This window comes from Canis aureus, chromosome 14 (assembly GCF_053574225.1).
Source record: "Canis aureus isolate CA01 chromosome 14, VMU_Caureus_v.1.0, whole genome shotgun sequence".
Classification (NCBI taxonomy): domain Eukaryota; kingdom Metazoa; phylum Chordata; class Mammalia; order Carnivora; family Canidae; genus Canis; species Canis aureus.
The window spans coordinates 14,036,044-14,049,518 of NC_135624.1; the positions used below are offsets into that span (position 1 = coordinate 14,036,044).

General features: G+C 35.5%; 1 pseudogene; it reads left to right on the top strand.

The window, feature by feature from the left end:
* The first annotated feature begins 3,730 nt into the window (after positions 1-3,730).
* On the top strand, positions 3,731-4,638 carry LOC144282841 (pre-mRNA-splicing regulator WTAP-like; annotated as a pseudogene).
* Positions 4,639-13,475: the final 8,837 nt, after the last annotated feature.

Below are 13,475 nucleotides of genomic sequence, written 5' to 3' on the forward strand. Positions count from 1 at the left end.
CAAAAAAGTCTTTTCAAGGTCATAGACGTGAACTATATTGCCATCACATTGAAAAAATAATCAAATGGGCTGAGTATTTAGAGAATTGTTATAAATCTCTTAGTCATAAGAGCCAGAACAAAAGAAATGCCTCAGTGATGCTTATTTGGTCATAGCTACAGGTCACCACTATCTTTTCTCTGTTTCTAAGAACATAAGAAACATCCATTCCCTCACCCTCTTAAATTTAGACACAGTCATTTGACCTCCACTGGATAGTGATATATAATCAGAAGATGTGTGTTTCATTTCCAGATGGAAGCATTTAATTGTTGGTACTCAGACTTCCAGCCTGCTCCCCTCCTCCTGTAATTGTGGAAGCACCTGGTGACATGGAAACACAACTTAGCTGCCGTTGAGAAGTTGTTTAGACCTGCAGTGGACTTTGTTTGTTGGAAAAACTAACTTTGGTTGTTTTAAGGCACTGAGATTTTGAAGTTTGTTTTTATGTCATAAATGAGCCATTCTGATGAATATGAGTACATATAATAATTATAGATTATAAAATGGACATACCAACATATATATATATATATATATATATATATATATATATATATATATATGTTTGTTTTTGACTTGGTTATTATGACCAGTAAATGTAGGATGTCAAAATTGAATGTTTTAATTTATAGTGGTATTTCTATGTTAATTTTCTTTGACAATAAAATCCTTAATGAAATCAGGCCTGAATTGGCACTCTGTCTGGCTTAGTAGAGATATCTATCTATCTATCTATCTATCTATCTATATTATTATATATTATATATCTATCTTTGCTCTTATTTGCTTATCAGCATTGCTCTATCCTCTTTAAGACCCAACTCACATTACACCTCCCCCACTATTCTTTCACTCCACAAGTAATTTTATTTTACCCTTCACTCCCATAGCACATCATGACATCTTTAATTTTTCAGTTGATAAAGATGTTTGAATTTTCTTTAATATATTGATACCTCCAAATTTGCTGATGGGTTTTCTAAAAAATGAAAATTCCAGTCCTTAATATTTTGGGAATCTCTCCTGTCCTATTTTCTCAATCTACATGCTTTATTTTGATCTCTTAAATGCCTCTTTGGTTCTTATGTTTTACCTGTGCTTACTGAAACATGAAGTGAGGATCTGTCCCTTATCACCTAAGGATTTTTCTACTAGAACTTAAAACTAAGTTCATTTTATCTAGCAAGCTCTACAACATATTATCATTATTATGATCTCTATTATTTGCACAACTCTCAGTTTCAGTTTCTTTGTTTCTCTCTTGGTTTTGCTTTTTTTTTTTTAACCCACTTAGCAAAATAAAATTATTATCTGCCTTCTGCATAGCTTTACCAGCACAGCTAACATGGCTGAAAAAAACCTCATAACCATGCTGACTTGCCTGACACTAAATCAGCATCATTTGATCCACCTTGTTTCCTTTTAATATTCATGGGCCTTTCCAGATCCTAGGTAAGCCAACCCTTCTGCCTGTGTACTAGACCTGGTTTCCTAGTCTTACCTAACTGAAGAGCAAGACTCTAGCCATTGCCTGATCTCTCACTTACATGGTCAAACATTCCCTTTACTGATCATTCCACAAAATACATGAACATACTGCTATTTCTTTTCATTTTATTAAAGAAGCTTACAAACAAAAAGCTTTGTTTGTTGTTCTCAGTGCCCCTCCAACACTAACCAACTTTTTATCTTTAGAGCCAATCTTTCTGAAACAGTTCTCTGTGCTTACTGTCTCCAAATTTTGTCCCCCACTTCTATCTTTAAAAAAAAAAAATATATATATATATATATTTGGAGTTGGGAGAGAGAGAGAGGGAGAGAGTATGAGTAGAATGGAGGGGCAAAAGGGCAGAGGGAGAAAGAGGCGCAGAAGAAAAGGGAGAGGCAGACTCCCCATTGATTAGGGAATCTGACCTGGGGCTCCTTCCCAGGACCCTAAGATCATGGGCTGAGCTGAAGACAGCCACTTGACCAACTGAGCCACCCAAGTGCTCCTCCTCACTTCTGTCTTGAATCGACTGCAACCAGGTTTCAATTACTCTGTCTACCTAAAGTGCTCTTTAAAAGATCACAAAAGACCCACACTTTGTTACACAAAATGGTCATTTGAGTCCTTATCTGATTGGCAGCAGCATCTCAAAACAAGATCTTCACTTAGTTTTCAAGATACCATTCCCTCATGGATTTCCTTTCATCTTTCTGACCATTTTTTTAGACTTTCTTCCTCATTTACCAACCTGGAAATGTCGAAGAGCCCCAGGGCTCCATCCTTTACCTTACATAGGTTTTGAACTTTCATTCTTTCTATAGAGCTTCTCTAGTCTCATGGCATTACATACCATGCCCATGGTGATGATTGCCAAATGTTTAACTCCTGTCTAGACCTCTTTGGATACTCAACTATGCAAGTGGTTTCTTGTCATTTCTTCTTTAATGTCTAATAGGCATTTTATGGTCAATATGCTGTAAACGAATGTTCGGTATTTTCTAATGCTATCCAACCTTATGTGGTCTTTTTGAAGTACTTTTATTGAAAGTCAAAGATAATTCCATTTTTTTGGTTGCTTGAGAAAAAATAAATAGCATCATCCTTTGACTCTTCTCCTTCTCTTACCGTTGAGGCTGACAGCAAATCTTTTCTGCCTGACCACTCTTTACCACTCTTACTGTCACTATCCTAGTCCAGATCATCCTCTCTAATCAGGGATTTTTTCAATAGTTTCTGTCATAGGCAGAATTTTAATATGACTGCCCAATGACCCGTGACTTTGTAAGATATCTTCTCCTTGTTTGGGGAAACAACCTGTAATTTGTTGCTAATAATGGAACATGGCTCAATGATGAAATAGCTCAGCTTGTTGACATACCCTAAAATCTCTCCTGTGATTATGTTACCTCCTAAGGCAAAGGTGAAGGGATTTGGGAGATGTAGGTAAGGTATCTTAAACAATTGAGTTATTTAAAAGGAGATCATCCTGATGGGCCTGACTTAGTCAGGTAAAGCTATAAAAAGAGGTCCCAGAGTCAGAAACAGAAATCAGATTCCCCCACTGACCTTGAAGTAAGCTCCTGTGTTGTGAGATAACCATGTCCTATGGGACTTTGAGAATCTTCTATGAGGTGAGAGTAGAATCCAGTTTCAGATAAGTGCATAGCCTGGCTAAAACTTTGATTGAAGCCTTGTGAGACTCTGAAGGGAAAGAAGATTTAGTTAAACCATGTTTGGATTTCTAATCCATGCAAACTGTGAGCTTTCTAACTGGTCTCATGAATCTCTAAAAGTACAACTCTCTAACCATTTTATACTTCTCCACTCTTAGTTTTATCTTAAGACTTCAATCAATTGACCTATTTATATTTGATTATTTTGTACATTCTCTCCTCTACAATTGAAGTTCTGTAAGAGTGGAGACTTTTGTTGATTTTGTTCATTGACAGAAGATTTTTAATACCTACAAGCACACGTGGTCCATAGCATATGTTCAAAGAGCTTCACGCAATAAAAACTACTTTTGTGGCCATTTTGTGGCAGTGAGACCCGCAAATAAAGGGTAGCACTGGGGCTGCGGCGAGAGGAGGAGCGGGGGTCAGGGTGGTGCGATCTGGTGGCCTGGGCCAAGCAGGCAGCAGAGCCTCGGCCTGTGTGCTGGGCGGCACCTGTGTGGCCTCCATCTGGGGAGGATTCAAGATGACCAACGAGGAACCTCTTCCCAAAAAAGGTTCGACTGAGTGAAACAGACTTCAAAGTTATGGCACGAGATGAGTTAATTCTAAGGTGGAAACAATATGAAGCATATGTCCAAGCTTTGGAGGGCAAGTACACAGATCTTAATTCTAATGATGCAACTGGGTTAAGGGAGTCTGAAGAAAAACTAAAGCAACAACAACAAGAGTCTGCTCGCAGAGAAAACATCCTTGTAATGCGACTGGCAACCAAGGAGCAAGAGATGCAAGAGTGTACTACTCAAATCCAGTACCTCAAGCAAGTCCAGCAGCCTAGCATTGCCCAAATGAGATCAACAATGGTAGACCGAGCGATCAACTTGTTTTTCCTAAAAATGAAAGGTGAACTGGAACAGACTAAGGACAAACTAGAACAAGCCCCAAATGAACTGAGTGCCTGGAAGTTTACGCTTGATAGGTAAACAAATCATACTCCCCAGTCAAGACTTCCCTTGACAGTCCTACTACAAGAAAGCTGTGGTGGGACAGCCAAGTACTCGTTTCTACACCAAGACTCAGACTTTTTGAGCCAAAAAAAGCCACATTCTTATACTATCCAGCTTGTAATGGTTAATGTAAAACTTACCAGATGAACCTTGTGTTTCAGCTTTTTTTTTCTTCCCCCTCCCCTTGCTTCAGAGGCCTGATGGCGTCGGACTATTCCAAAGAAGTGGCCACCTCCAAAAAATTCCCCTTCTAAAACATGTAGACACTTGAGAAATGTTTCTGTTTGAAGAAAATAGAGGGAGAAACAGAAGTCTTAAGTCTGTGGCACACTGTGTCTTCAGACAGTTTGGAGGAATGAAAACCTAGAGATTTAAAATCATGAATTGAACATGTAAAATTCCAGTAAAATGTAAAAATGGAATATGCATCCCTCATGCATCGCTCTTAACCTTGAGCATAGTAACTTAGAGACACTGTATCTCAAGTTTGCCAATAAGAATGTGAACTTCGTGATTGTTGTTGAACTGGGTCAAAACTCAAATGAGGTGAATTTTGCCTTTAAAGAGTTTATTTGCTAAGTACCAATTTAATAGTCACGAGAGAATCAAATAATAGATGTCAGTACAAATAGTTCATATATTTAACCATTTAGTTTGGGGCTCTATATTACTTGATTGAGCCTTAAATCAATGTGGCTTTAATCAATGGTTTGTTCTTTGAATGGTTGCTAATGTTGTAGATAATCTTACTGAGGACTGTACAAACAAACATAAAGGTGTGGTATCAAACTTCAGGTTGAAACTATTTGAAGCATTATAAACATTCATTTCACTACTAGATTGTATAAGGATATTGGCTGTGATGAGACTCACTGCATTATTTTTTTCAGTAGTGAAATTAAATCCCCATTCCATTCAACAGGCACATGTTGAAAAAGCATTGTCGTTGGTGTTAATGGGGGAATGCGTTTCCTTCATTGTATTTGGGTCTTTTGTATTGCACTCTTGATATTAAATTAAGTTTGCCTTGAAAAAAAACTACTTATATATATATATAACACAACACTGCTCTACAACATGGATCCTAGAAAATTCTAATGTCTATGATTCTTTTGCCATACTTTGCCATGGAGAGCAGGTTGGGAATAAAAACATTTTAATTCTGAGTAGATTATATGGATTTTTCACCCAATTTATTGTGTAATCTTAGAGATTGGGAGGAAAAGTTCATTTATCTTTATACTCTAAATAGTACTTCATAAATTGTGATACTTAAGTATATGTTTTGCCATTTAATTTTAGCTCTTGCATCTGGAACATACATGAAAGTAATGATAAAAGTGGGAAAATATACATTATAACTAGTCTTAAATCTTTTCAGATTTAACTACAAATATTGCTCCTAATTAGTTAAATAGATCATTGTATCATGGGATGCTTATAGCTTTCTATGAAAAATATATTAGTTATAGATTATAAATCTCCTTGAAAATAGTCCTATAAATCTAATTTAATCTTTTTATTTACTTCTTGATATTAGGAAAGTGACTTCTGATATTAATGAAAGTTCTTAGGGTCATGAGTTGATGGTCAGTTCTATGAAAACAGTGGTAGACAAAATTATTTTTGACAGATTCAAATTCTAGCAGACAGCAACTGAGGAGTATAGAGGAGAGGACATGCAAGGTTAAGTGGAATCTTACAGAAAAGGAAAACACATTGGCCGAGGACAGAGTTTCTCAGCTTCAGTTCCACTGAAATTTGGAGATGCTATCTTTTGCATTATAAGATGTCTAGCAGCATCTTTGAGTTCTACCCAGTAGGCCAGCAGCATCCCCATTCTACTTAGAACTACTAAAATGTCTGTTGATATGGTCAAATGTTTTGGAGACTGAACTTTCTCCTTCTTCTTCTTCTTCTTCTTCTTCTTCTTCTTCTTCTTCTTCTTCTTCTTCACTGAAAACTATTGGTATATAAAATAAGCAAGATATTAGAGTACTAGATCCAGAGTATCAAAAGTCACAAAATTCAAAATATATAATTAGCAAGCAAAACTCATTGCCTTTCTTTCTTTCTTTCTTTCTTTCTTTCTTTCTTTCTTTCTTTCTTTCTTTCTTCTTTCTTCTTCTTTCTTTTTCTTTCTTTCTTCTTTCTTTCTTTTTCTTTCTTTCTTTCTTTCTTTCTTTCTTTCTTTCTTTCTTTCTTTTTCTTTCTTTCTTTCTTTTCTTCTTTCTTTCTTCTTTTCTTCTTTCTTTCTTCTTTTCTTCTTTCTTTCTTTTCTTTCTTTCTCTCAAAGAGAAATTTTAATTCTTTTGAAAGGTAACTCTCCCTGGGATGTGTTGATTGACAAGAACTCGACATGTGAACTTGCTTTTAGAAGAAAAGATACAGGCATAACCTCCCCCACAAAGAAGCATGGGATGTGGACTTGGCAGTTACTCTTTCATCTAGAATGTAAACCAAGAGCAATAAGATGATGAAAATAAGAACTGTCCCTAGCCTTAATTATTCTTAGATTGTTCCCTATAAATGCTATTGTTAATTTTGAATTGGAGAGAATGGGTACAGTTGTTGGCATAGGATATGAGCAATTGAAAAGAAAGAAGAGTAAACAAAACCCAAACCATAAATACAGCAACACTAAAGCATATTTCTGAAAGGGAGAAAAAACTTGGTTCAGACATTAGGCATCAAATTAATAATAAATTAAGTGCAATGTATTTGGGCAAACAGAAAGTAGAGATAGCATAACAAAGATAAAGATGAATGAAATGGAATAATGAAATGTAAAAAATTACAGCAAAAAAAAAAAAACTAAATAAAATGACAAAAAAAAACACTCAGGAAGAAATTATCTAAAGAGATAGAATAATTTATCTCTAACAAATTCTTTACACTTCAGTAAATGATAGATATAATGAAATGCATGGACAGAATAAACACAAGATAATAAGGCAAGATAAGAAAATGAAAAGGAACAATAAATAAGAAATAGGAGAACATATACAATCATATGCATAAGCAAAGGAATTAACTACCAAATAGCACCATTAGAGAGATAATAATAATAATAAATGAACAACTGAAAAGATGGATACATGAGGGTTCAGCATAGACATACCTAAAAAATAAAGTATTGACATGGTGAAAATCACTAAGAATGGAAAGAAAATTTTTATAATTGGAAAGTAATTTTTAAGGACATAAAAATGGCTAACCAAGAATTAAAATCAAACATAGATAACTGGTGGTCCTGAAGTAGAGATGAAACCAAATGAACGGAAAATTAAAGGCTGGGATCCCCGGGTGGCGCAGCGGTTTAGCGCCTGCCTTTGGCCCAGGGCGCGATCCTGGAGACCCGGGATCGAATCCCACGTCGGGCTCCCGGTGCATGGAGCCGGCTTCTCCCTCTGCCTGTGTCTCTGCCTCTCTCTCTCTGTGTGACTATCATAAATAAATAAAAATTAAAAAAGAAAAAAAGAAAATTTAAAGCTATTTTGGGTGATGCCTGCTGGGCTTGATCAGATAAGCCACTGACTCTTGATTTCAGCTCAAGTCATGATCTCAGGGTGGTGAGATCCAGCTCTATATTGAACTCTATGGCTGTTGTGGAGCCAGTTTAAGATTCTCTCTCTCCCTTTGCCCTTTCCCACTCTTACATATACTTGCACCCCCCCCCCAAAAAGAACTATTTAGAGAATAAATGGTAAATGAAGAGAAAATATAGTATTTATTATCACATTAAAATGTCATAATCTAGGGCAGCCCGGGTGGCTCAGCGGTTTAGCGCCACCTTCAGCCCAGGGCCTGATCCTGGAGTTCCAGGATGGAGTCCCCACATCGGGATCCCTGCACGGAAACGGCTTCTCCCGTTGCCTGTGTCTCTGCCTCTCTTTCTCTCTCTGTGTGTCTCTAATGGATAAATAAATGAAATCTTAAAAAAAAATTATAATCTAAAGAAATTAATGCAAGAGACTACTACTGCATGTTACATAAAGTACACATATAATTACACAAAACTGCATTAGATTATATATACAATTGCATTAGAATACACATATTTATACATTTATATTATATATTATTAGAATAGCTACTGTATATTAAATCTAATTAGATATAAATATATGTTTATATATATATACTGAATATAAAATGTAATTAATATCATGTAGTACCTATGTATTATATATACTGCTAAAATGAAGGACAGACTGATATGCCATACAATTTCCTTGAGCAGAAAGAGCCAGTTTACTCATGCAGGCAAAACTTAATTTAGCTTATTTTGCAAGGCTTACTTGACCTGTATCATTTTTGGCTTGTGCCTCTGGGAATGATAAGCAAAATTTAAACTGTTTCCCAAGACTGATATGAGATAACCCCTGAAATTATAATATTGTAACCCTTCACTGTGAAAAATCAACAGTCACTGCTTTCTCACTACATGGCTGCTGTATAACAATATATCCCAGAACCTCATTCCGTGTTTCGGTTTGAATATTTCTGATTTGCAAACTGTCTTTTTGGTGTATGCACAATAAATGTTTGCTAATTACCACTTCAGTGATTCATTGATTTTACTTTGGCTATTTTTAAGCCTTTGACAATACCAGTATCATAAATATGTATATTATAAATATATAATATATAATCTCCAGAGTAAGTTACTTAAATTTAAGGATACAGTGGAATCCTAGGGTATCCAGGTAAAAAAATTAAATTTCTAAATCAATGAAAAATTAGATAGACTCACACTCCTCAATCCAGATTTAAAAAGAAAAAGAAAAAAAAATTCTGAATTCACTTTAGGATTCACTGTGACATTCTAAAAACTTGGAAAATAGAATATAAATTTCTAACTAAATTCAACTGCAATTTTTATTTAAAAAATGAAAAATTCTGACATTAAAAAACCAGTGAATTATGAATAACCCTGTCAGGTACTGGATATAACAGTCAACTAAGTAGTAAATGAAACATTACTATATTCCTACAGTAGTAGTTTAGAAATAGATTGATTTAAAAAGAGCAGTCAGAAGTATATCTAAGAAAAAAACATACATTTGGTACATAATATTATTGGAATTTTAGAAAATGTTTCAGAAGATAACTTATTTTAAATAGTCTTTAAATTGATTACTGTTATGCATATACAACTGCTACTTTTAAGAATATTAGAAAACAACATCACCGTATTACTATTTTATTCTCTGACAGCTCCTTACTTCTTTTGTACTCAACCCTGGAAAATCTATCTTGACAGAGCAGCACTTGTGATCATTTAAAATCATATAATAAATCAATTTCATCTCAAGTCCTTCACTTGTCTTTCCATCTATTTCCATTCATTAAACATAAAAGTCAAATCTTTAAATGGTTCATAGACCCTAAAAATAATCCATTTTTTCTGCTACCTCTCTAATCTCCTTGCTACAACTCTTCCCCGTTGTTTTCTTCAGTCTACCCACTCTGGGCTTGGTTGCTGCCCACCACATGTCCCATGTGCTCCCGTCTCAGCACTTACTCTTTCCTTTATCTGTAATTCTCTTCCTTCAGAGAGTCCTATTGGCTTATTCTCTCCTCCTTTATGTATATATTTTAAGTCTGTCTTCTCAGGGAAGAGTACCAGCTTCTCCTTTTGCCTGAACAGGGGTATCAGCTCCTAAAGGCCAAATCTTTCTAGTTTATTCACTGCTATATCTCTAATATTTATTTCAGAGCCTGGCACAGAAGAGAGTCTCATAAAGACATCTCTTGAATACATCTACTGATAAATGACTGACTGAATGAATGAATAAACTTTATGTTTCAACTCCTTCGGCTTTCATATTTTTGAAACCAAAATCACTCAGCTTGTATAAATTAAAAGTATGGTTTTAAAATTTTATTACTGCTGTAAAACTGTAATTTCAAGCAATTTAAAATTAAAAATCTATTAAGGAAATGAGGTAAAGATGTCACAACAAAGATGAAAGATGAAAAGTGGATTTTTTCCCTATTTACACTTATGTTGGAAACCTTAACTCTGAAGAAAAGGAATAGTCTGACCTAGTGGAGAGTATTGCAGTGATTCTAAAGCAATTGTGGGTGTGAAATTAGCAAAAAAGAGAAAAGGTTAATGAACAAATTATCATTCCTCAATATTCATGTTCCTAGTAAAAGGTTGTGTCCTGAAAGAGGAAATCTTCCTTCCTCTAAAGGGTACACAGTTTGCTTTGATTCACACTTTTTTCCCTCTAGAATAGAAATCCCATATAGAAAGCAGCCCAGGGCTTGCATACATAACACTTTCTCTAGGTTCAACAAATGTTCAATGAGTAAACTAAAAACATTTTTCCAAATACTCTGCAATCCTGGTTTGGGTATTAAGAATATATTTCTCAGGCCCTTTCCTATGATAGTGGTCTTTTTTTCCTATTGCTTGGGGATATAACATATCTCATCTTAAATTTAATTCTGGATAATTTCTATCTCCAGGATTTAGACAAGGATTGAGATCGTGAGCCAAGGGTATCATCCTCTTCATTTATGAGCTGTGATTCACTGCTTACTGTCTTCTTTCTCACTTCTTTTTTTTTTTTTAATATTTATTTATTTATTTATTTATGATAGTCACACAGAGAGAGAGAGAGAGGCAGAGACACAGGCAGAGGGAGAAGCAGGCTCCATGCACCGGGAGCCCGATGTGGGATTCGATCCCGGGTCTCCAGGATCGCGCCCTGGGCCAAAGGCAGGCGCCAAACCGCTTCGCCACCCAGGGATCCCTCTTTCTCACTTCTTAATGTGTGAAAGGTAGGTTCTCTCAGCGCTTGAGTGGCTAACTACTTCATACTTTGTGCAAACAACTACTTTTTATTCTAACAGATTATTTGAATTGACTACTAGTGATGGCATTAGTTCCCCCACCTATGTTCTCCTAATGACAGTTTATTTCCAGGAATTTCTTTGTTTGCTCTGCTCCATTGTTTTCCCACCTTACCACCTTAATAGAGGTACTACCTGTACCTCTCCTTCATAAGATAGAAAATAAACTGGGTTCTATAGTCTTTAATTCCTTGGCAGAAACTGTTTCCCATTTTACAATTTTTGAAACTTCACTCTAGCAGAGTGACTCTTCTGTGTTCCCTCAAGATTTCTGTAAATTGAGCTAAGATTAATTGCATACTGAGCAAGGCTCTTCAATATTTCACCCTTGTTATATACTGCAAAACAGAAATGGATTATTCTCTTGGGTTTTTTTCATTGTAAAAGAAATAAGGATAATAGCCAGTGGCAAAATTCCTGTCAAACAGGAATCCTGTTGGGAAAATATAATTTAAAAAATATTCTCCCAACCCAGAAAAACTTCTTCACAAAGGTAGTAGAGAAAGAAAATAGTTTTATTATTGAATAAGCATTAAACCAGAATGGGACGTACATCATGGGCAATCTAGAAACATCTCATGCTCTTATTAAACTGTCTTAGTCTGGTTAGGCTACTATAACAAGCACACCACAGATTAGGCAGCTAACTTTCTGTGGGCACCTTGCTCCAAGTTGCAAAACTACCTTCTGTAATAATAATATAGGAAGTTTGCTTTTCCTCCAGGATAAATCTTACTAGCAAACAACCCAATTATCAGGTGGTCAACCCAATTATCAGGTGAAGTTGGGATGAACAATGTGACAAGTGGTACTGTAAAATTCTTACTTGAGGACTAGTGACTGCTTATCTTAAGAACATGTGTGTAAAGGGTTGTATCTGCTTGACTATTGTTATGAACCAAATGTTTGCACACCCACAAAATTCATATGTTGAAATCCTACCCATCAATATGATGGTATCAGAGGATGGGTCTTAGACTGATAATGAGGGTGAGATGAGGCTTTAAAGGTGGAGCCCATATGAATGGGGTTCATGGCATTATAAAAGTCATGAGAGCTTGTTTCCCCTCTTTGCTCTCTGTCATGTGAAGATATGAGAAGTTAGTAGTCTGCAACCCAGAAGAGGACTCTCAACAGAACCTGACCTGTGACCATGCTAGCATTCTGATTTCAGACCTCCAGTCTCCAGAACTGTGAGAAATAAATTTCCATTGCTTATAATCCCCTCAGTCTGTAGTGTTCTTCTTATAGCAGCCCAAATGGGCTAGGGCAGCTTTATAAGAGGATGAGATTCCTTTCTGTCTTCAATCTCTTATTGGATTTCCTGTGATTTGCATTCCATCCTGTTTAATGCTTATTCAGTGATAACATAATTTTTTTTCTTTACTATCCTTCTGGAAAAATTTTGTGTGTTGGGAGAAGATACTTTTAAATTACATTTCTCCAATAGGATGCAATGTCAGCAAAAATGTTATTTAAAAATTAAGCAGGCAAATATCCCATGACATAGTTTCTTAAGTTAGTTTCTCAAGGAGTCATGGTTGGGTTGGTGGTACTGGAATTTTGCCTGTGTAGGGTAAGGTTCAGCCAAGTTTTGCAAAGTTCCAGACCTCAAGTCTTATAAAGCCCAACTACTTCACCTGGAATTCTAGTACTTTTGCCTAATATGGCCAAAAAAATCTTTAGGTATTTATTGAGATTGAGGGAATAGTTTCTGACTATACTGCTGGTACATCTGCTATTTTTTTTCTATAGATTTCATTTTGAAACCTAGAAAGAGGAGAGAGGGAGGTCTGCTAAGTACCTAATATACACAGAAATATAAAAAAAATGACATGGTTTATTAAAGGTTGAAATGAGCATCCCTTCAGATTTGAGTCAGTTATAAGCAAGTAAAAGTTGTAAAACTATAAATTGGTGGCCTAAGAAAGATAACTATTCTGTCTCAGCATATATAGAAAGTTACTTTTTTCATAAAGAAAAAATTTCCTTTTATTTCTTTTTTAAAATTGAGGTATAGTTATATATATTGTATTTGTTACACATGTACAACATAATGATTCAATATTTGTATATATTGTGGAATTATAACCACAATAAGTACAGTTAACATTCACCACCATAGAGATTTTTTTGTTTAAGATTTACTCTCTTAAAAAGTTTGTGCCTTTTGACTCCCTTCATCCATTTAATCAATCCTCCACTCACCTTACCCCCTACCTCTGGGAACCACCAATATGTTCTCTGTATTCATGAGCTTGGTTTTTTGTTTGTGTTCAGATACTGCATATAAGTGAGATCATGTGGTATCTGTCCTTTTCTTAGGACAGATTTCACTTAGCATAATGCCCTCGAGGTCCATCTATGTCACAAAAGTATAATTTTATTCTTTTTTTA